Here is a 22,432-nt window from a genome sequence, read left to right on the forward strand (position 1 = left end):
AAAATGCAGCTAGTGGATTATGATATTCAAAAAAGGACTTAAAAAAGGCCCAAATTCCGCTATACTTGATTTAAAAGTTAGTTGACACTTTTCGAGAACTCGCCGAAAGTTTAATTGCACTCAAAAAGTTAAATTTGAATCATGATCTAATCTTTCTTAAGTTACATCACAACGTGTATTGGTTGATTGGGTTTACTGTAACTTTACTTTCAGGAATGCTAAATTATTATAAATTAAACATTCATTAAGATATTGCTGGAGTGTATTTGCAAAACAAGTTCTTTAGTCTTTTTACACCCTACCTTCTGGTGAAAAACGTACGGTTTTATTAATAGAATATCATATTAGCATAATCTATTTTCTTTCTGTCTCCCATGTCAGTAAATTAGTGTTTGACAATACTGTATCATTAGTCAACATATATTATTTTTCCAATTTTCTTCCAGATGATGGAGTATGTATGTTCCAAAATTCTTGAAACTGAATAAAAATATTTTGTTTTGTTAATTGCCATCTTTATTATTAAACTTTGTTTTCCACATCACGAGTCCATTGGCGAAATTAAGTAAGAGACTGTATGTGCTTGAGAAATGTGTTGGAGATTCTCTGAAAGACAAAAAATATGAAATCCATTATGTTCACACACCATAAATGATCCCAACTTTGGTTATCATTACTTAGAACACCTGTGTGTCTACACTTTTTTTTTCTCTTAAGTGTGCATGAAACCAATGACGTATTTAGTTTGGGGCAAGAGGGGACTTAATCCCAGGGCCCATGGTTTTAATGGGGGCTCATTGATAAATTTATTATATGTAAAATTACATGGGATGTAAGGCTCACAAAAATTATCATTTCCTGGGCCAACAAACCTTAAATCCGCTACCCAATGGTATCAGTGTCTTCAGATTCTCCCGTAGAATTTTATTTATTGTTTCAAATAAAGGAACATCTTTTCTGTTGTATTTTTATCTGTAACACACAAATATTATTTCTAATTCCAACATTCCAAAACATTGTGGTTTCAACGTTATCCTTTTGTCTTTATGGTATAAACCTACAACTAACCAATCCTTTGAGACGACGAAGCGTATAACTTCATAAACATAGATAATAAACAGTGTCAAATTTACTCGTAGGAGGGGTGAGTGATTTGTTACCGAGCACAGCAATACAATCAATATATGGATCAGTTTCAATTTGTTTCATAAAACGCATATAGCATCAATGTCTCCAGCGATATCCTTTGGCACATTCACATACTTACTTTATTTTGTGTAATCAATTAATATATAGTTGTATTATTAATGGTTGTGAGCAGTTAGACCATTTCCAATGTTTGCTGACGTGTGTTTAATACCTCATGTAAATACTTCATGACATGTTTATACGTAAAACAAATTAAATTACGCTACCTAGATTAAAATTATAGTATGATTTTATTTAGTTCTGGGCGTAAAAGACACACAATCATCATATAGCGAACTACTTACAAAACAAACAACATAATTACATTCAACTCTTATTTAGAGAGGCAGTATTTTTGCTATTAAAATAATAATACAGAAACCGTCTTACATTCTTATCCAAACTTGACGTAACTATTTGGAGTGAGTCTAGTTTTTTTTATCCACCTTGTGTTGAACATCTTTTAACTCTGGGATCGGTGTTATCAAACCTTTCCCATCGCAATACGACAAGACGTTTCTTTGCCGCGAGTTTAGCCATATTTTGTCTAACTGTTACTTCTGCAGTTCCTATGTGGGGTAGAAGGACCAAGTTTGGTAGAGTGGTGAGTCTGTGATCTTTTGGTATCGGTTCAGGAACCATGACATCCAAACCAGCAGCACGGATCTTTCCATGTTTTAAGGCATCGTATAAATCATCATGTTGGACGACTTTTCCTCTGCTCGTGTTGATAAATATAGCAGTAGATTTCATCAGGTTAAACTGCTTAGCAGTAAACAGTTCTGTTGTTTTGTCTGTCAGATTGCACGTACAAAGAACGAAGTCCGACTCCCTCAGAAGATCTTCAAATTCTACATAGCGGGCTCCCATACTTTCTACAGCATCAACAGGTTTGTGTATATCATGGTAGACAACTTTATTGACCTCAAATGATAAAATTCTTTCGGCAACAGCCTGACCGATTTTTCCCATGCCCACGATGCCCACAGTGGCATTTTTAAGTCCTACACCACACATCCAATAAGGCTCCTACTTATGTACCCACTCTCCATTTTTTATAGCGTTTGAAGCTTCAAACAGTCGTCTCCCAGTTATCAGCATAAGAGCTACTGTTAATTCGGCAACGCTATCAGTTGGTATCCCTGGTGTATTACTTACTAGGATGTCGCGTTTCCTGCATTCAGTAATATCAATATGGTCGTACCCGACAGAATTGGTCGCGATTACTTTCAGTTGCTGTCCAGCTGCATCAAGTACTTCACTGTCGATTATATCTGTTGTTGAACAGTAAATAATATCCTTTCCCTGAATACCCTTAATAAGCGCCTCACGTGGTATTGTTTGGGTTTTATAAAATTCAACATCACATACCTTCCTCAACATGTCGTTCACTTCCTGCGATATGTCAGGCCTAGTAACAAAAACTTTGTATTTTGTCATGGTGACTACGTTTTATCGTTAGCAGTGCTACACTATCCGTGTAATGCTCAGTGAAACTCAGTCACTCGCATAGCTCAAGTTACATTTTTAACCGATATTGACGGTAAGCGCCATCTCTGGATAAACACGTGCAAAAGGTTTGTTTGTGATTATTTGAGTTAACCCAAAAGTGTTGAATTTATAGAGCCATAATTTTCCTTTGTTGATAATAGTAACATAAAACTTAAGAATATGTTATTTAGCCAATAGGTCGCTGCATTTTTATTTTTCTTCATATCAGTGTTTCACATTCTAATGGTAACTGTTGAAGAAATGAAATATATATTTTCTTATTGAAAACGTACTTTAATATCAAGCCACACATTATCAAGTAATGTCCGATTTTAGGTTCAGAAAAAGAGAAAGGATTTCAAACACTTTTAATGTCATTTAATCAATAATGTATGTTTTTTATTATTAATTACCTGCCAACGATTCACAAACTGAATGCCACTTCTATAAAATTATTAGGGTTAGGAGGAAAAGAATGTAGAGAAGGTAGTTTTGACAATTTCATATGTTCCAAGCTCTTTTCCATCAAGATAGTTCTGCAAACTTCGGAATAGATGATAATCAGATGGGAAAAGGTCTGGAAAATAAGGAAGTTGTGGAAGTTTTTCCAGTCTAGCTCTTTAATCTTTGCAGATGTTGGGTATGGGGCCGTGCATTATCCTGGTGTTACATAACATCTTTACAACTGATCAAAGCAGGCCTCTTTTCTTTCAGTGCAAACTTTGAGCGCTCTAACTGTTGACAATAGAAGTCTGATGTAATCGTTACATTAGTAGCAGCAACAAAGTGGATAACACCAATACCCAACCGAAAGATTAACAAGACTTTCCTAGGGTGGTGGTCCATTTGGGCTGTGCTTTAGCCAGTTCACCTGCACGTAGCCATTGTCTGCGGCACTTAACATTTTTATAAAATATCAATTTTTTATCTCCAGTCACTAACCTGTCCAAAAAAGGTGAGTTACATTTACGAGAGTGCAGAAAAGTGCAAATGTCCACTCTTGCTCTAAGGTTGGCTTCTGTCAAATCATGGGTGACCCATTTGCCAAGTTTTGAAACGTTTTCTAGCTGCTGTAGATGACGGTGAACCAGAATGGTTTGAAATTAGCTTTTGTGCCAGTTCTTCAACAGTTACAGCACAGTCTTCATCAAGTGCAGCCAGCAGCAAGTCATCGTTAAACTATATAGGATGACCTGATCGTGGCGCATCACATAAACTGCAGTCACCTGATCTGAACTTCTGAAAACATATTCGACATCTTTCATTGAGAGATTCGCATCTTAAACACCTTGAATGTTTCGTGTAGTTTCTGCTGCACGGTTGTCTTTTAAATTCATAAAGCATTATATGCCTAATGTGCTCCTCAGACTCTATACTACATATTTCAGTCATTAAAGTCTTTTGCAAAGACAAAAATGACAATACACTTTCTGTATTACATTTTTGAAAATTACTTATGGGATGACCTGATAGTTTTTCCTTCTTTTTTGTTTAATTTCGCGCAAAGCTACACGAGGGCTATCTGCGCTAGCCGTCCCTAATTTAGCAGTGCAAGACTAAAGGGAAGGCAGCTAGTCATCACCACCCACCGCCAACTCTTGGGTTACTCTTTTACCAACGAATAGTGAGATTGACCGTCACATTATTTCGCCCCCGATGCTGAAAGGGCGAGCATATTTGGTGTGACGGAGATTCGAACCCACGATCCTCAGATTATGGGTCGAGCGTCTTAATCACCGAGCCAGGCCAGGACCCTTTATAGTTCAACAATACGTCTGTGAACTTAAAACCAATTTTGTTAACCGTTGTGCGTACAGGCAAAAATAGTCTATTGCAAACTTTCTACTTACCTACAAACAAACGCATCAAAACATATAAATTATGGTGAATTAGAACAAAGCGTACGGTGAAATTTTCTCGTCTCTCCAAAATGTAAATTGTATTAGGGTTTACATATAAAATATCTGTTTATCTACATTTTGTACTGATAAAGACCAAGATAAAATTTATTTTATGTTTTTTTTAAGCACAAAGCTGCAGAATGGGCTGTCTGTGCCGTGCCCACCACCGGTTTTTAGCGGTGTGAGCTCCAAGACTTACCGCTGGGCACAAGAAAGTCTGTGCTCTTTCTAACAAAAGTAAACAGAAACTGGTGCTTCTAAATAGTTTCTTTTATTCGATATTAGAACGGTAAAAATGTTTGATCAAGGTTTATATTTCAAAGATTACAATAAGTATGAGTGATATTTTAGTTACACAGTCCACCTTGAGGAATAAAATTCGGATTTTACCTTTAAAGGTTCGTATGCTTACTGCTGTGACTTACAACTTACTTTTATAAAGTTAATTACACTTCATACATCTGAGTTTACGATAGTGAAATACCATTAGCATTAATTTGTTGCAAAATGTTTTTAGATTTTATACATGACTCGTAATCTGAGGGTCGCGGATTCGAATCACCGTTGCACAAAACATGCTCGCCCTTTCATCCTTGGGGCATTATAATGTGACGGTCAATCCCATATTCGTTGGTAAAGAGTAGCCCAAGAGTTGGCAGTGGGTGGTGATGATAGCTGCCTTCCCTGTTGTCTTACACTGTTAAATTAGGGACGGCTAGCACAGATAGCTCGTGTAGCTTTGCGCGATATTCAAAAGAAAACTTTACACATACTGCTCGGATAATTAAACTAACGCTTTGTCTCTTTCGCCATCTATTGAGATTCCAAAACAATAATATTTTTGCCAAATTAATGTTGTTTGTAAGAGAAAAGTAAATGATTGTGTTATTTACGTTCATTCAAAAAAGTTTATTTAGTAATTCCTTATAAAGAAGAGTGTGAAATAACTTAATGTCTAGGTCCACACTTAGTTATGTAAACTTTAATATCACTAGATTTTATTTTTTCTGTAATTGGTGTTCATTGGTGTCCTCATACCAGTTTCATAGAATAACTCTCCAAGAATATAAGAACTGTATAATTTGTTACAGTCACTAAAGAGGTTGTATGTAAGATCCTGAGCTTGGAACCTTGTTGGTTAACTCTCTTGCTGTCAACGTATTATTATTATCTCATGCTGGTTGTCACATTGTTTTTGCGTGTTAGTACTGTAAATAGGGGTGCGTTACATAAAAAAATTATATCTTCATTACAAATGAGCATATAAACATCACATTTTCCTAGTTTGTTTGGAACATACATAGTTGGGTAATCAATCCTGTTCAAACATTTCCATTTCTTCCACTGTTTCCCACTGAGATCCTGTTCTGAAATGGTCGATGGTTAGGGTTCAGGCAGAGATTGGGACTGTACTTGGGGTGGAATTCCTGAACTGTTTCCTGCCCTTCCCGTGATTTTCACCAACCTTCCCCTTGTAGTGGAACAACGCCCCTCGTGGTTTTAACTGTCTCTACTATGTTGGTTTCTTTCAATTTGCTTTGTGTGCTTAATTTACTTTCTTCACCATTGTTTTCCGAGTCTTCTGAGCTATCATACTCAAAGCAGTCACTGCTTGAGTCTGAATCTTGCTGAGTTATTTACAAAACTTGAGCTGCAGTGAATGATGAACACCTACACGAAGCCATCTTGGAAACTTTGTTGACAACATTCTTCCCTTTTTCTGCATCCCGGAAACAATACTAATCACGTGATCAGGTTCATGAATAAGTAAATATTCCAAGATAAACATCTAAGGCTTATTAAGTGGAAGCTATGCATTTGCCCTAAAGTGCTGTTACCTAATGAATAAAAAAGACAATATAAAAATTTGACGATTGTCGCAAATGTCACAAAGTCGTAGGATCGACTGCAGTCGGACTTGCAGTGAAAGAGTTAATGACTGAAGTTGTTTTTCTGATTTTCTATTGTTATATGTTTGAATAAACATAATACATGACAGTCTCTCAAACATATACATTAATCGATAATCCACAGGTAACACACCGTTTAAAACAGAAATTTACATAAACCGCCAACCAACATAATACGGTAGCCACTGTTAATCTCGCTGAGATGTCACAACAAATACCTTACTGAAATCAAAGTTGTTAACTGTTAATGTAGTGGCTTCATATCAAATACCCTAATGAAATCAAAGTTGTTAACTGTTCATTTAGCGGTGTCATAACAAATACCCTAAAGAAGCCATAGTTACAACGGTAACACGTACAATTGAAGAAAGATACTTAAGTTATGCAAGAATAACAAATATTGTATGAAAGCAGAATACTTCAGTTATACTATGCAAGATAATCAATTATGCATTTTAAACAAATACTAAAGCATTTTACGCTGAACAGTGTTTCAAAATTTCAGTTAGCATTGGACTTTTGATACTTGTTAGCACAATGTTATTAGCAACCCCATTATGTCTTACAGATACAATTTTCTTGGCTGTGGAAATTCATTACAATTACACCTCCATGTCAAACCTGTGTTATAGTTATTAGTAACAAGTATTCTGGTTCATTCATGAAGTAAGCAACAATTAAGTATAACATTAAACCAATCTTTAAGTACAGTTTTACCAAAACATTCTCTAATTGAAATTGATACTCAAGACTCTACAATTTGATCTTTAGCTATATTTAACTGTTGTGAAATGTATCTATTGTGTGATTGGAAAAAAAAAAAACTGAGCCAGGCTAGCACAGATACTAATGTACATTTCTGTATTTTTGAACTTTACACCATCACTGACATCATTGTTAGATATGACTGGACATGCACTGGACATCAGCAGCTGAACTTATCAGAAGAAAACAAATATCACTACACATTGTAGAAAATGTAGGTGAGGAAGTGGTAATTGTTTATGTTTACAAAATGTCTTTATGGATTTTGTATAAAGTAGCAGCTTATAAGTCACTTACTTTAAGTGTAAACCAAACCTTACTCAAAGATAAACAATCATTAACAGTATTTTGTATTTATGGCAAAGCTACTGAAACTACCTGCACAATCTTTAATTTTGAGCTACTTATCAGAAAAGATAGCAAACCACTACTTCTCCCACCTCCTGTGCTAAGGGATTGACTGCTTCTTTGTAACACACCCACAGCTTAAAGAACAGGAGACACTTGTGGTATTGTAATGGATTTCATTTGATTGAAACACAGGAAGAAAGATTACTAGTAACTTGTAGTATAAGTTATTACATACTCATGTAGAAAGTAAACTAAATATACATCCTTATGCATACATGAAGTCAGACAGATGCTTCAGATATTTTGTCACTTCTGGATTATGATAACTAATTAAACACCCTTGAAAGAGGTACAGATAGTCCTGAAGTACATTCCTATCTTGGTGTCTTCTTGTGTCTGTTAACCAGTTTGAAGGATTATTAACAGTTTCACTTTATTTATTTTCACCATGAAACTTCAGTTCTCTTCTTTAACTCTGTCAGAATGCAAAATATGTTCCAAAGTGATGCACTTGTTTCAAAGTTCCTGTAAAATTAAATAAATTGAAAGACAAAGTAAGTGAATAATTCTATATCCAGAGTTATTCTAAAACAAAACAATCCCATCAAAGATAGGAATAATGAAATTACTGAGACTTTAAATAAAACATAAACCATGAAGCTATAAGCTGAACAGATAAAATGGTCCCAGAAATATCAGTTTTGTTACAAGTTACTTTTATTATGCTGAAAATATGTTCTGAAGTATATGTTACTTGTAACAAGAAATTATGTTATGTAGCTACCAAATAATGCTTAATAACTAAACAACTACATATTATTTGAAATTTCATTCTTAATTAAGACTATAACTGCTTTATTAAAACCAGTATTTGAAAAACAGTCTTGTATTTGGGTATCACTTAGTTTAGTGCTGCTGTTATTTGTTGCCATGAGATAGTCTTCTTTGACAAAAATGCATCTACTGAGATTATTTGTTTTGTACTTACAAAGAGTGTTAAACTTTAACTGTATCTTATGAGGCTTACACTTGTATAATTCAAATGATCAAATAAAGGACTTAAAATGTTTTCCTTAACTTATGTAAGAAGGTACTAGTGTTACTATCAGAAAAGTTAACTGTGGCTAGTGTAAAGAAATTGAGTTGTGATGGGAAAGTAACATAATTTTCCTTCCAGGATAAATTTATAAAGGCACACAAAAAAGGTGGAACAAGTGTGTAAAATGTAGACAATTTTTTATGCTGCTTTCAAGAATGTTCACAAAAAAAGTGGAACAAGTGCGTGAACGCATGTGACAATTCTTATACACTACTTTCAAGGTTCACAAAAAAAGGTGGAACAAGTGCTTGAACGTGTAGACATTCTTATACACTACTTTCAAGAAGGTTCACAAAAAAGGTGGAACAAGTATGCGAACGTGACAATTTATACACTACTTTCAAGAAGGTTCACAAAAAAGGTGGAACAAGTATGTGAATGTGTAGACAATTCTTATACACTACTTTCAAGAAGGTTCATAAGAAAATGGTGGAACAAGAACGTAGTAGACAATTTTTCTTATACACTACTTTCAAGAAGTCTACAAAAAAGGTGGAAGAAGTGTGTGAACATGTAGACAATTCTTATACACTACTTTCAAGAAGGTTCACAAAAAGGTGGAACAAGTGCGTGAATGTGTAGACACTATACACTACTTTCAAGAAGGTTCATAAAAACAGGTGGAACATGAACGTGTAGACATTCTTATACACTACTTTCAAGAAGGTTCATAAAAAGGTGGAACAAGAAGGCGGAACGTAGACAATTCTTATACACTACTTTCAAGAAGGTTCACAAAAAAGGTGGAACAAGTGAACGCGGTAGACAATTCTATACACTACTTTCAAGAAGGTTGGCAAAAACAGGTGGAACAAGTGTTGAACGTAGACAATTCTTATACACTACTTTCAAGAAGGTTCATAAAAAAATGTGGAACAAGTGCGTGAACGTGTAGACAATTCTTATACACTACTTTCAAGAAGGTTCATAAAAAAAGGTGGAACAAGTGCAAACAATTTTACAATAAAACACTGTTTCATACAAGGAAATGAAATGTGTACCTATGTTTAACCAGTTCAAACATCTTTTGAAAGAAGAAAATACTGATGAGAGAATTATTAAAAGTCACTTATGTGGATGAACCATGTATTTTGAAAATGGAAAAACCAGGAGTAAACAGCACATTCTCTTTAAACAAAAAGCAACTGGAAACAGAGTTTATTAAATGTTTTGATTTTTTAAAATATTCAATAGAATAGTATACAAGGGAAAAAATTCAAAGAATTCAAGTCTACCGATATATTACGATAACCTTCCAACTACTCCTGAAGAGAATGATGCATCTAGAAATTTTGTTTTCCATGACAGTAACTTCTACAAGAAAATGAAGACAAAGAACCTGCCTCCCACTAGTACAGAGGATTTACAATGCTAAATTAGTTCGATTCTCTCTCGGTGGCTCAGCAGATAGCTCGATGTATTTTGCTAAAAAAGAAAACACACATGCAAAGAACCTTCCAATAGTATGTTGAATGAAATCTGTGTCAAGAATTTTACAGGAGAAGAATGTAAAGCTGTACACAAAGTAATTCTATTTTATTATTGGTAAGTCATCTAATTATTAGATTCAAAGAGGTCTGGGAACTAGAAGGTTACAGAATAAGGATGTACAGTCGTTTTTCCAAAACACAGTTTTACTTATCCACAGAAAACAAAACAAAAACAACAATAATAAAAAACATGTAATTCACCACCTAATGTCAATAATAATAACTTAGAGAATGTGATGAAATGTGGTATTTTACCAGTTTTATATTGAGTAACTGGCAGAATAACAGAGGTTCACCAGGTAATGTACTGTAGAGCAAAATTCTAAATTCTCTAACCTGACTGAAGTTGAAGCAAAGAGAGAGATTGGCTTCAAGTAAAATCTTTATCTCAAAACAACAGTCAAAGACAACAAGTGCACTTAGGTGCCTTTACTGGAAAGCTTAAATATCAATTATATTTGTAGCAAAATATAATCATATCTGTGATCATTACTGATGGTACAGACAAAAAAAAACAACAACATGGAAGCATATATGAAAAATATTGCCATTCTTTTTAGGGTTAACATTACTGTATAAAAGTACAACATGAATACCAATACAAAGGAACACCTTTATACATAAACTATATTAATAAATATAATCAAACATCAAGCACACCTCTACATTCCTACACTCAATTACACAACCCCTTCAAACATGTGGTCATCTATCGGTCAGTTACCTCTTTCTTTCTTTGTGAACCTGACAGAGACAGAAGAAGGTCAAAACGTTGTTTGCCCCTCTACATAAAAATCTTCTCAACCCATACCAGCCGTTTTAAAATATATAAAAAATACATCATGTTTTACTTGAAAGGAATTTTTCCTAAAATCACCAATGATTGTTGTCTTAAATTAAAACTACACAAATAACATATTGAAAAAAGTTTTAAAAATGTATATTAAACAAGGTTGTAGGAAATGTTTCAACACCCAGACAAACAGTAAGTTTTAGCGTTATTAACTGAAGACAGGGCCCAACATGGCCAGGTGGGTTAAGCATGCTCGACTTGTAACCTGAGGGTCGCAGGTTTGAATCCCAGTTGCACCAAATATGCTCACCCTTTCAGCTATGGGAGCATTATAAAGTGATGGTCAATCCCACTATTCTTTGGTAAAAAGAGTAGCCCTAAAAGTTTGCAGTGGGTGATGATGACTAGCTGCCTTCCCTCTAGTCTTATACTGCTAAATTAGGGACGGCTAGCACAGGTAGTCCTTGAGTAGCTTTGTGCAAAATTCAAAACAGACAAATTGAAGACAGAACAGAATGACAGAAAGTTGCAGGCCTGTTACCTTAGGTATAAATATGTAAGTTTCAATACTTTATAAAAAAAAAAAGACAAAAATGATCTTGAATGTCATTTTCATTATCTTAATGATTTTCACGAGTTCAGTATTTATTAAGAAAAGAAGTTGCATTGTTTTATTTTAAGAATACGACACTTAGAAAATCTACAGAAATGTACTGTTACTTCATGCACTTGACTACTGTGAATATAAATTAATAGAGCTTATTTTCGTTCAGTGAAGTTTCCTTGCTGTTATGTTTTAGATCTGTAGAAAACAAATGTGGTATGTATAAGTTAACAACAGGACAACACAAGGGTATCAAACAACAACAAATGATGACTTACAATATCTAGAGAGGTCATCTCTTACTATGTACTGATCTATGAGACTGGAACCTCTTTGTACCATCTGCAGCTTTGTCAATATCCTAAACAGATCAAAATCTTATGTTATCTAGATTCTAATCTCTTAATGCAAAAGACCTGTTATAAACGTAACAATACAGAAATATCTAAATTATAAAACAATAAACAAAGTCCCTTTGTGAACATGACATGGAGAAAAAGCTACACAAGAGAAATAAAGTAATTTATTTGACAAAAATTTGATGATAAGTCCACTAACTTCTTTATAAAGTACTTGTGTTGATAGAAACTTGATTATAAATCCATTAACTTCTTTATAAAGTACTTGTGTTGATATAAATTTGATTATAAATCCATTAACTTCTTTTATAAAGTACTTGTGTTGATATAAACTTGATGATAACCATTAACTTTATAAAGTACTTGTGTTGATATAAATTTGATTATAAACCATTAACTTCTTTCATAAAGTACTTGTGTTGATATAAACTTGATGATAACCATTAACTTCTTTATAAAGTACTTGTGTTGATATAAACTTGATGATAAATCCATTAACCTCTTTATAAAGTACTTGTTGATATAAACTTGATGTATAACCATTAACTTTTATAAAGTATCTGTATTGATATAAACTTGATGATAAATCCATTAACTTATTTATAAAGTATCTGTGTTGATATGAACTTGATTATAAATCCATTAACTTCTTTATAAAGTACTTGTGTTGGTAAAATCTTGATAAATCCATTAACTTCTTTATAAAGTATCTATGTTGATATAAACTTGATTATAAATCCATTAACTTCTTTATAAAGTACCTGTGTTGGTAAAATCTTGATAAATCCATTAACTTGTTTATAAAGTACTTGTGTTGATATAAACTTGATGATAAATCCATTAACTTCTTTATAAAGTACTTGTGTTGGTAAAATCTTGATAAATCTCTTAACTTTATCTACTATCCTGAAGTCTACAGGTAAAATGTCCATCTGAACAGTCACTAGAAGAAGCTGATGGGTATGGTTAGCAAACTTCAGTTTGGAAGGAGCTAAAAGAAGCCAATAATCCATATAATGGCTCAATCACAACTCCAAAGCATGAAGACAGTGAATAAAAGCTCTGACCTCTTGACAAAAAACATAAGGGGCAGAAGCAAGCTTGAAGAGAAGGGAACAAAACACCATGTGATGGACGAACTGAAGATACTGATGAGACCATGGGGATATAGGGATGTGGAGATAAACACTAGTGACATCAATACCTGTCATTCATAAGCCCAGAGAAAATGCCCACTTTCAGGTAAGAAACAGTAAAATGGGACAGTTGAACAAAGTAACTGAGGAAAGACGAATTGATGATAGGCTTCCAGTCCTGGTTTTCTTAAGAACAACAAAGAGTCTTGAATAAAACTAGGTGAAAGATATATAACAGATTCAATGTCCTGCTGAGATAATAGTTTCTGAACCACCTCCAACAGACACTGGCTTGGTCATGAGATTCCAATATGGAGTAAAGAAAATGGGTATAGGAGACACTGGAGGAAGGAAAAAAATGGGATTATGAATCCTTCCAATAAAACTTGAAGACCTTAATGTTCCATGTTGAAAGGATGCCAGTAATGAAGAAAATTGGTAAGCCAAGCTCTCACCAGATTAGAATCCACCAGGTGATGTGATGTGCATTGTCAATGAATACGATGAGATGAGGACCTCAAAAAGAAGAAACAAGTAAGAGTTGGGAAAAAGTGGGAGGAGAAATGGTAATAGGTGCTGTACTTGGCTCTGACTGAGATATAACAGATTGTTGTTGTACTGCTGCAGTTCATGATTCAAAAAGACTCGGAGATTGTGTCCAGTATGTATTACCACAGAAGTGGGCCATATGTAAACACCTAAGATAAGATGATGGTAAACATGTATGAGTTAACGTTGCATCACAGTCTAGACGGTCCCAACAACAGAGAAACTACGTATGCAGAGCCAGAGCCAAAGACATGAAATAAGCCAACATAGAATAAAGAAGGGACAGAATATCCCCCAAAATCCCTCAGGGTTTTGATGAAAAGCTTAAGAGAGGATATGGGTGGTAGAGAGATAATGTAAAAAAGTTGTGAAGGTAGAACAAAGGCAGGAAAGTTGGGCATGTGTAAATTAATAAAACAATCTGTACTGAATTGTGAAACATACTGAAACAAATGCATACTAATGTAATGAACAAATTTTATTACATACAAAGTACAAACAATTAACAAATATATCAGAATATATACTATAAATTAGGTGTATATCATCTCTGTAATTCATTAACTAAATAATATTACAAATGGAAGCATAATTAAAAACTGGCTGATAGTATAGTAAGCAATACTGTTAAGATTAAAAAGAATCAATTTTGATGTACTGTACCACTTGAAAAGCAGCAAAGAAAACTAGGTTTAAAACAAGTTGTTCCTATGACAACACAGTTGAATAAGAATATGGACATCTAATTCATAAAAAAAATATGGCAGTAATGCAACATGTTTTCCTGTGTGTTGTGTATGTTTTTTTAAGTATAACAAGATCATATGGGCTTTTTTATAGAAATATTTCTTGCACAATATTTTAACATTGTCTGCTCAACACATGCATACTTTACATAATAATTTCTGTTGTTTAAATGGTTTTATGCTGTATTTATGTGTGTGTGTATATGTTTATATTCTCTATGAATTCTACACACTATATGTTAGTGTAGTACTGTCTTATTAGTAAAGAAAACAAACATTAATGGACTAAAAAGTATACAATAACAAACAGATGTTCTGATACATGAACATAGCAATAAGGGTGTTTACCTCTTCTGGTTTAAACCACTGAGATAACAAAAACAATAAATGTTCTGCTACAAGTAGTAGAGCAAAAAAAAAGTCCTCCAACTGCACCAATTTGTCGATATCTGTGGAAGAGGGAAGAAATAATAGTTTTTATACCAACGTAAATTTAACGTCAGATAACAATAAAATAGAAACACTATTTTTTCGATTATATAAAACCTTATAGGCTAATGCTAGTAAAAATTGGTCCTTAACTTGTGGAAATATACATTACTTGGTGTGTTTTGATACAAAATAGTTGAAATCAACTTAATTATAAAAACAACAACATTTAACCTACAGAGTAAACTAATAAATACATTTCATACCATTCTAACCAACAACATCTTTTTCAGTATCATAATAATTTTGGAAACTATCCAAATAACAAGACACGGGATTCTTATTCCCCTTTATTATTATACTGGAACATGAGTTGCTTGTAACTGTTTACTATCCAACTGGTACATTAGTTGCTTGTAACTGTTTACTATCCAACTGGTACATGAGTTGCTTGTAACTGTTTACTATTGAACTGGAACATGAGCTGTTTGTGTAACTGTTTACTATTCAACTGGAACATGAGCTGTTTGTGTAACTGTTTACTATTCAACTGGAACATGAGCTGTTTGTGTAACTGTTTACTATTCAACTGGAACATGAGCTGTTTGTGTAACTGTTTCCTATTCAACTGGAACACGAGCTGTTTGTGTAACTGTTTAATATTCAACTGGTACATGAGCTGCTTGTGTAACTGTTTACTATTCAACTGGTACATGAACTGTTTGTAACTCTCTATTTATTCAATCATAAGATGAGAAAATATGAATAGAATGTGCTCTGATGAATCATTTATTTCACACCTCTTCAACAATAATGACTGACTGGTGACAAAACAGAAGGTGTTAGAACTTTACTTTTAAAGGAACCAATACCTAAAATTGTGCACAGTCGAATACAGTATGAAACTTACAATTTATTTACTTCTGGTAAATAAATAACTATAATACAAAAGTTATTTATTGTAATAACCAGTACTGTAGTGATGTTCAGTATGATAAATATGGGAAGGTATTTTTATTCCAATAGTATCACATTGCTTTGTACAAATAACAATAGTGTAAGCACAGAGGAAGGTGATTGTATAATGCTAAAGGTACTGAAAAATGTTCAGTATAATTCATAAAAAGTATTTGACATGTTTATTTATTATATTTTCAAGCTGGACAAATCTTAGCTGCACTCTCTAGAAATATGAAGAACAGTTTCTATTAGAAGGAGCACATACCAGTTAAGTTTAGTACCAAGACTGTGCACAGGGTCTTGTATGATTTTGTTGTACACTACTTCAGTACGAGATGCAATATCCTTCCACAGGTATGCTTCTTTACTTTTCTGATGAGCGACCCATGGAAGTACAACTTTTCCAACTTTTCGATCATGTATAGTTTGGTTAAGACCTGCCACGTTACCTAATTTACAGAAAACAAATTTTAAAGTTAAGATACTCAACTAGGCTACAACAATCTCTAGTTCAGATGTAACTTTAGGCTTAGTTATACAAAACAACACTGATGTGAAATATACAATGTTTCATTTTAATAATATAATACTGATTTCCTTTTAAAGCTTGCTCTATCCTCTCAAACTTTATTTGGAGTATTATGTTACAGTATGAAAGGGAAAAACGTTTTGTTGAAAAAAATGAATTTTGTGTTGCTGTTAGGCCTTTGTGTTAAGCCTTGTTTGCACTAGTTCATATTAGCTTAAGTGACTGCTTGAATTGGTAAAGAAAACTGCTAAAAATATTTAGAAAACAGTGAATACAAACAGGATTTAAAATTATTACATGTATCAAATGAAACCTTTAGGTTTAAAAATCTTCAAAAAAATTGGTTTCTTTAAAACTTGAGTTATTTTTATTGTATTCCAGTGATAGAAAACTGTGAAGCTGTGTATATTAATTTTGAAATTAAGGACAACAATATAGTTTTGTAAAATAGTATAGGAAAATTTTAAGACAGTGTAAGAGGACAAAAAAGAGAAAATAAAATGTATCACAACAAATATTTTCCACATTTCAAAGCTGTAAGTTCATATAAATATCACATACACAAAACATTTTCTTCGCAGATGCTACCTGTGGAAAGAAATTCTGCAGTTTCAAACCACTTCATCCAATGGCTTTCTTTTTTAAACAATTCAATGTAGCAAACCACACAATGGTTGCACAGGTTTGATGTACCTGGGTATTACATAGTTAAATATAACTTTGAGGTAATCTAGCAATCTGTATTTCAGTTTGGCCTAATAAGGTGTGTAGAACCAAAGGTTTTTACAATGCAAGTTCACTAATGTTGGCCACTCTCATTTTTGATTTTCAAAAATATATATAGATACAGATGTACTAGTCAAGTGTTTTCCAATATGTATAGATACAGATGTACTCATCAAGTATTTTCCAATATGTATAGATACAGATGTACTAGTCAAGTATTTTCCAATATGTATAGATACAGATGTACTAGTCAAGTATTTTCCAAACTTTTGTCATCACTCTTATGTACTAAACATGATTTCATGTGCCACCTTTTTTTTAGATTTGGGAAAGTTATTTGATTAGATATAATACACATATACATATTTAAACATATGTATTGTTGTAACTAATTATTATTTTCATTAATAAAAAAAATATATAAACACTTAACTATGCATTATTGTACCTCTTCACAGATCATTTATGCCTCCCTGAGATGAGGGTGGAGTGCCCCACGCTACGGGAAATATTGTACTAGCTGATATGGATGCTATGAAAATGAAACAGACAGTATAGTTTGTTCACCACATGTTTAGTTTTATAACTCTTTAGTCCTGCAGGGCAAAACAAGTAATGGATTTCATGGAAAGTTAGTTTATCTTGCATCCTTTATTTACAGAAATGTTAAGGTGTTTTTGAGCACCTATTCTAAACCACCAAACACTCATGTTAATCTTTGATACTTACTCAGTTTTTTAGAGGTTTACGATCATTTTGTATCATCTGATTTACTTCTGAATACAAAAGCTAATTATGAGTGAGAAAAAACACTTACCAGCTACACTAGGTTCTGTCAACCACACCAGGTCTGGTGGTAAAACCTCAGGTTCTCCCCCCACTTTAGTACTTACAACCTGCAAACTAGACACAAAACTAAATAATAATCAGTGATGTCGAGATACCCACTTGTTGAGAAATTTATATGCAAAAACGGCTCGTTTGGGTTGAGAAAATATTTTACATAGAAGAGCGAACAACGTTCACATATATCGTTTCTTTTGCATATAAAAACTTTGTTTGGTTTCAGTTTTAAGTGTAAAAAGGTTTTTGTTATAGTTTTACGTGTAAAACGTTGTTTGGTTTTTGTTGGAATTTCGCACAAAGCTACTCGAGGGCTATCTGTGCTAGCCGTCCCCAATTGAACAGTGTAAGACTAGAGGGAAGGCAGCTAGTCATCACCACCCACCACCAACTCTTGGGCTACACTTTTACCAACGAATAGTTGGATTGACCGTCACATTATACACCCCGACGGCTGGGAGGGCGAGCATGTTTAGCGCGACGCCGGCGCGAACCCGCGACCCTCGGATTACGAGTCGCACGCCTTGTGCGCTCGGCCATGCCAGGGCGTGTTTGGTTTTAGTTTTAACGGTAAACAATTTTGGTGAGCAGACACAGATAGTCCGTTTTGAAGTTTTCTGATAAAAAACCAACGAAAACAACGTGGAGTGAAATTCTCGATAATTGCAGCAACTAAATTAAAATATACATCACGCAATTTATCATTCTCACAAGTATAGTTGTTAGTACCAAAGTTTATTTATTTCAATTTCTTTTTAGTTTGATTATTTTTGAAATTCTCAAATTTCTAATAACGCTTGTTAGTAATTGTTTACATTTTGTTCTGTTTAGTACTGCAGACATATACTTTCTGCAGAGTTTTCCCCGAAGTAAAGTTGTAAATATTTTGATATGCATAAGATAAACATTACCTTCCCTTTTCACTTATTAGAAATCAATTTATAGAGTCAATCAGTTTGCTCAGAATTTGGATATTTCAATAAAAGTGTTGTTCGAAAACGTATTTGAATTGATATCCACTAAATTTATATAGCCCAGTTATCGGTAGTTTCATTGTATTAATTTCCAGGAGGTAATTTCTATATAATGATAACTAACATCAACCTATTCTGATTCTTGTTATTTTTAGAAAGAAACAAAGCCGAATGTTTTTACCACTAGGAAGGACATTCAAAATAGTAATGCCTCAAGTAAAATAACAAACATTATCACAAGTCTTGAAGGATCACATTCACAATATTTTATACCAACACAGCCTCATTATTATCAGCCAATAATCTCATACATATCGGAAACTCTGTTAACTGCAGACGTCACAGCAAATTTACGAAATATAAATCAATGAGACCTCTTTACTTCAAAGAACTGCGGGCCCGGCATGGCCTAGCGCGTAAGGCGTGCGACTCGTAATCCGAGGGTCGCGGGTTCGTGCCCGCGTCGCGCTGAACATGCTCGCCCTCCCAGCCGTGGGGGTGTATAATGTTACGGTCAATCCCACTATTCATTAGTAAAGAGTAGCCCAAGAGTTGGCGGTGGGTGGTGATCACTAGCTGCCTTCCCTCTAGTCTTACACTGCTAAATTAGGGACGGCTAGCACAGATAGCCCTCGAGTAGCTTTGTGCGAAATTTCCAAACAAACAAAATCAAAGAACTGCGAGATTTGTTTAACGAAAGGAAATCGTCAGAGTCAGAGGGTTCTGAGGATTAGAGTAGATAGACAAATTGAGAAACGTAAGCTCCTGAAACATATTTAGATCTACAAGAATTTTTTGACCAGTGTTTAACTGAATTAGAAAGCCAGATGAAAGACAACAGCAGAAGAACTTCGATGATCGGACGATTTTCTTCACTAATAAGAGACAGTGAAACTCGATTTATGTTTTTTTGTCCCGAATTTTCACAAACTTCACATCGATAAAAAAAATCTATGTAAATAGAAAATAAAAAGTAATAAAGTATTTAAAAATTGCCTGTTTTATCGCTTTAAAAATCCGTGTTTGTTTCAAAGAAAATAATGATTTATTACAGAAGATTTATAAATTATAACTTCACTGTAGACACACAAGTTGGGGAAAGAATGATTTCAAATTAGCAATTAATATTTTTTGATAAACAAAACTGTTTAGTTTAAGAGTTATTATTCAATTTATTTGGTGAGTTAATATTTAATGATTAAAAAAAAATAGCAAGAGTGTTGAAAGTGATTATTTAAGTTTGGTTGTGTTACGTGGCAAACAAACAAACTTACCACGTTGATAGCCCTCGAGTAGCTTTGTGCTAGCCGTCCCTAATTTAGTTGTGTAAAGCGAGAGGGAAGGCAGCTAGCCATCACCACCCACCGCCAACTCTTGGGCTACTCTTTTACCAACGAATAGTGGGATTGACCGTTAAATTATAACGCCCACATAGCTGAAAGGTCGACCCTCGGATTACGAGTCGCACGCCTTACGCGCTTGGCCATGCCAGGCCTTCAAACATCGAACACCGCCCTCTACTTCCGACACTCAGTTACACAACCCCTTCCAAACATGTGGTCAGCTTCCGGTCAGTTACTTCTTTCTTTGTGAACCTGACGATGACCAAAGAAGGTCGAAACGTTGTTCGCTCTTCTGTATAAAATATTTTCTCAACCAGGCTATTAGCCCACATTTAGAATCTAAACTTGTTTTCAAGCATTGTAAGTCCGCAGACATACCACCGTGCTGCTGGGAAGACTGGTTTCCTCAATGAACAAGTCTAGTATGATAAACTATGCCACAAGAAGCAACCAAAACACTTGTGAATTTTTGTTCCAAACAAATTGATGTCAAAGAATCATTTTACATGTACTGGAGTGTATTGCATGATAACAGTGGAGTCATAAATTAGTTATAAAACACGAAGTACAAGTTCATGACAGGAATAATAAACTTTCTTCCACTTTCACCATTATACTTAACTAAATGTTTTCAAACGAAACTTACTGGCTTATATCAACTTACTTTAGTTGAAAAGAAAATCTCTATAAGGTCCGGCATGGTCAGGTGGGTTAAAGCGTTCGACTCGTAAACCACGGGTTCGAATTCCCGTCGCACCAAATATACTAACCCTTACAGCCGTGTGGGCGTTATAAAGTGACAGTCAATCCCGCTATTCGTTGGTAAAAGAGTAACCCAAGAGTTGGTGGTGGATGGTGATGACTAGCTGTCTTCCCTCTACTCTTACACTGCACAATTACTGACGGCTAGCGCAGATAGCCCTCGAATAGCTTTGCGCAAAATTTATAAACAAACAAAACTTCTACGTCCTTCAATTCACGTTTTGTTGAAACAAATAAGTAGAAGAAAATGAGAAAAAAAAATAAAAATACAAAATCCCATGTATGGTATTATACCCAGGCGTATTATATGCCACTAGGGGAGTTACTTAACATTAAGAAAATCATTTGTTTTAAACATTTATGCCAGGCCAGACCATGAGATTAATAAACCTGATAATAAACCTCACTCGTGTATCACCTGTTGTGGTGGACACAGAAGACCAGATTTCCTACCCTTGTGATAACGTTTGTCCATAGTTCTTGTCTATTCGACAGTCTCTCTCGTACCTTCTAAGCCTGATATATATACACCTACCCCACAGAAGAGCTTCGTGATGTGTTTACTGGCGCCGCCTACCTGCAGCTGAGGGAATTCGTTCCAAATCTGTATTCTCAACAACACGATTGTTTAAAATAGTTTCTATATAATGGTGCTTATGGACATTTTGCTTGTATATTGTTGCTGTATTTTTGAAAATATGAGAGTCAAAATTCTTATTTCAAAACATGAAAAGCTACTGAGAACTAAATGTTATTCGCTCCATGGGGAATCGAATTTTGGAATGTAGCGTTGTAAGTCCGGACACTTACTGCCAATTCATCGCAGTGATCATAGAAAGAACATCTATGGTACTTAAATAAGGTACCTGTGAAGTTATGATTCTGACCAAAAATATGGTTTAAGGTTTCTAATATCAAACAGTTTCTCTTTCTGACGAAACAATTTTAAACCGATTTCTCTGACATTTCAACTGCTTTTAATCGTTGTTCGATATTTAAAGACACGTATGAACAAACCTACAGAGGGTCAAACACATTATACTAAAACGAGTTTCACACCTCAGAGTTAAACTTTAGAAATTATATCACAAACAATTCTAGTTCAGTCCCTAAAGGGGCACTTGGCATATTGTCCATTGTGATGATTCACTCCTAACTACAACTAGGCTCCAAGACCTTTATTCTGAGACGCATATCAACAATACAATAAAATATACTTTGGCGTGGAGGTCGCACCAACTAAAACGAGAAATCTATAACCCAGAAATTCATGTTAACACGTGAATATATTATAGTGGTATTATTATTGTTACTATTGTAGGACTTTCTTTGATCTACGTGTTTTCAGAACATCAGGAATATATATATATATTTGTGTTTACAGTTAATGTTATACATAGTCTATTTTAAATCACTTTGCACGAAATTTCGTTTTGGATGAAATACTGTCTGCTGTGTCTACTGTGGGGATTAGGATTCCGGAT

General features: G+C 34.3%; 1 pseudogene; it reads right to left on the reverse strand.

Moving 5' to 3' along the window:
* Positions 1 to 1,426: 1,426 nt before the first annotated feature.
* Positions 1,427 to 2,683, reverse strand: LOC143256136 (glyoxylate reductase/hydroxypyruvate reductase pseudogene; annotated as a pseudogene).
* Between the last annotated feature and the right edge of the window lie 19,749 nt (positions 2,684 to 22,432).

Source organism: Tachypleus tridentatus, chromosome 7 (assembly GCF_004210375.1).
Source record: "Tachypleus tridentatus isolate NWPU-2018 chromosome 7, ASM421037v1, whole genome shotgun sequence".
Classification (NCBI taxonomy): domain Eukaryota; kingdom Metazoa; phylum Arthropoda; class Merostomata; order Xiphosura; family Limulidae; genus Tachypleus; species Tachypleus tridentatus.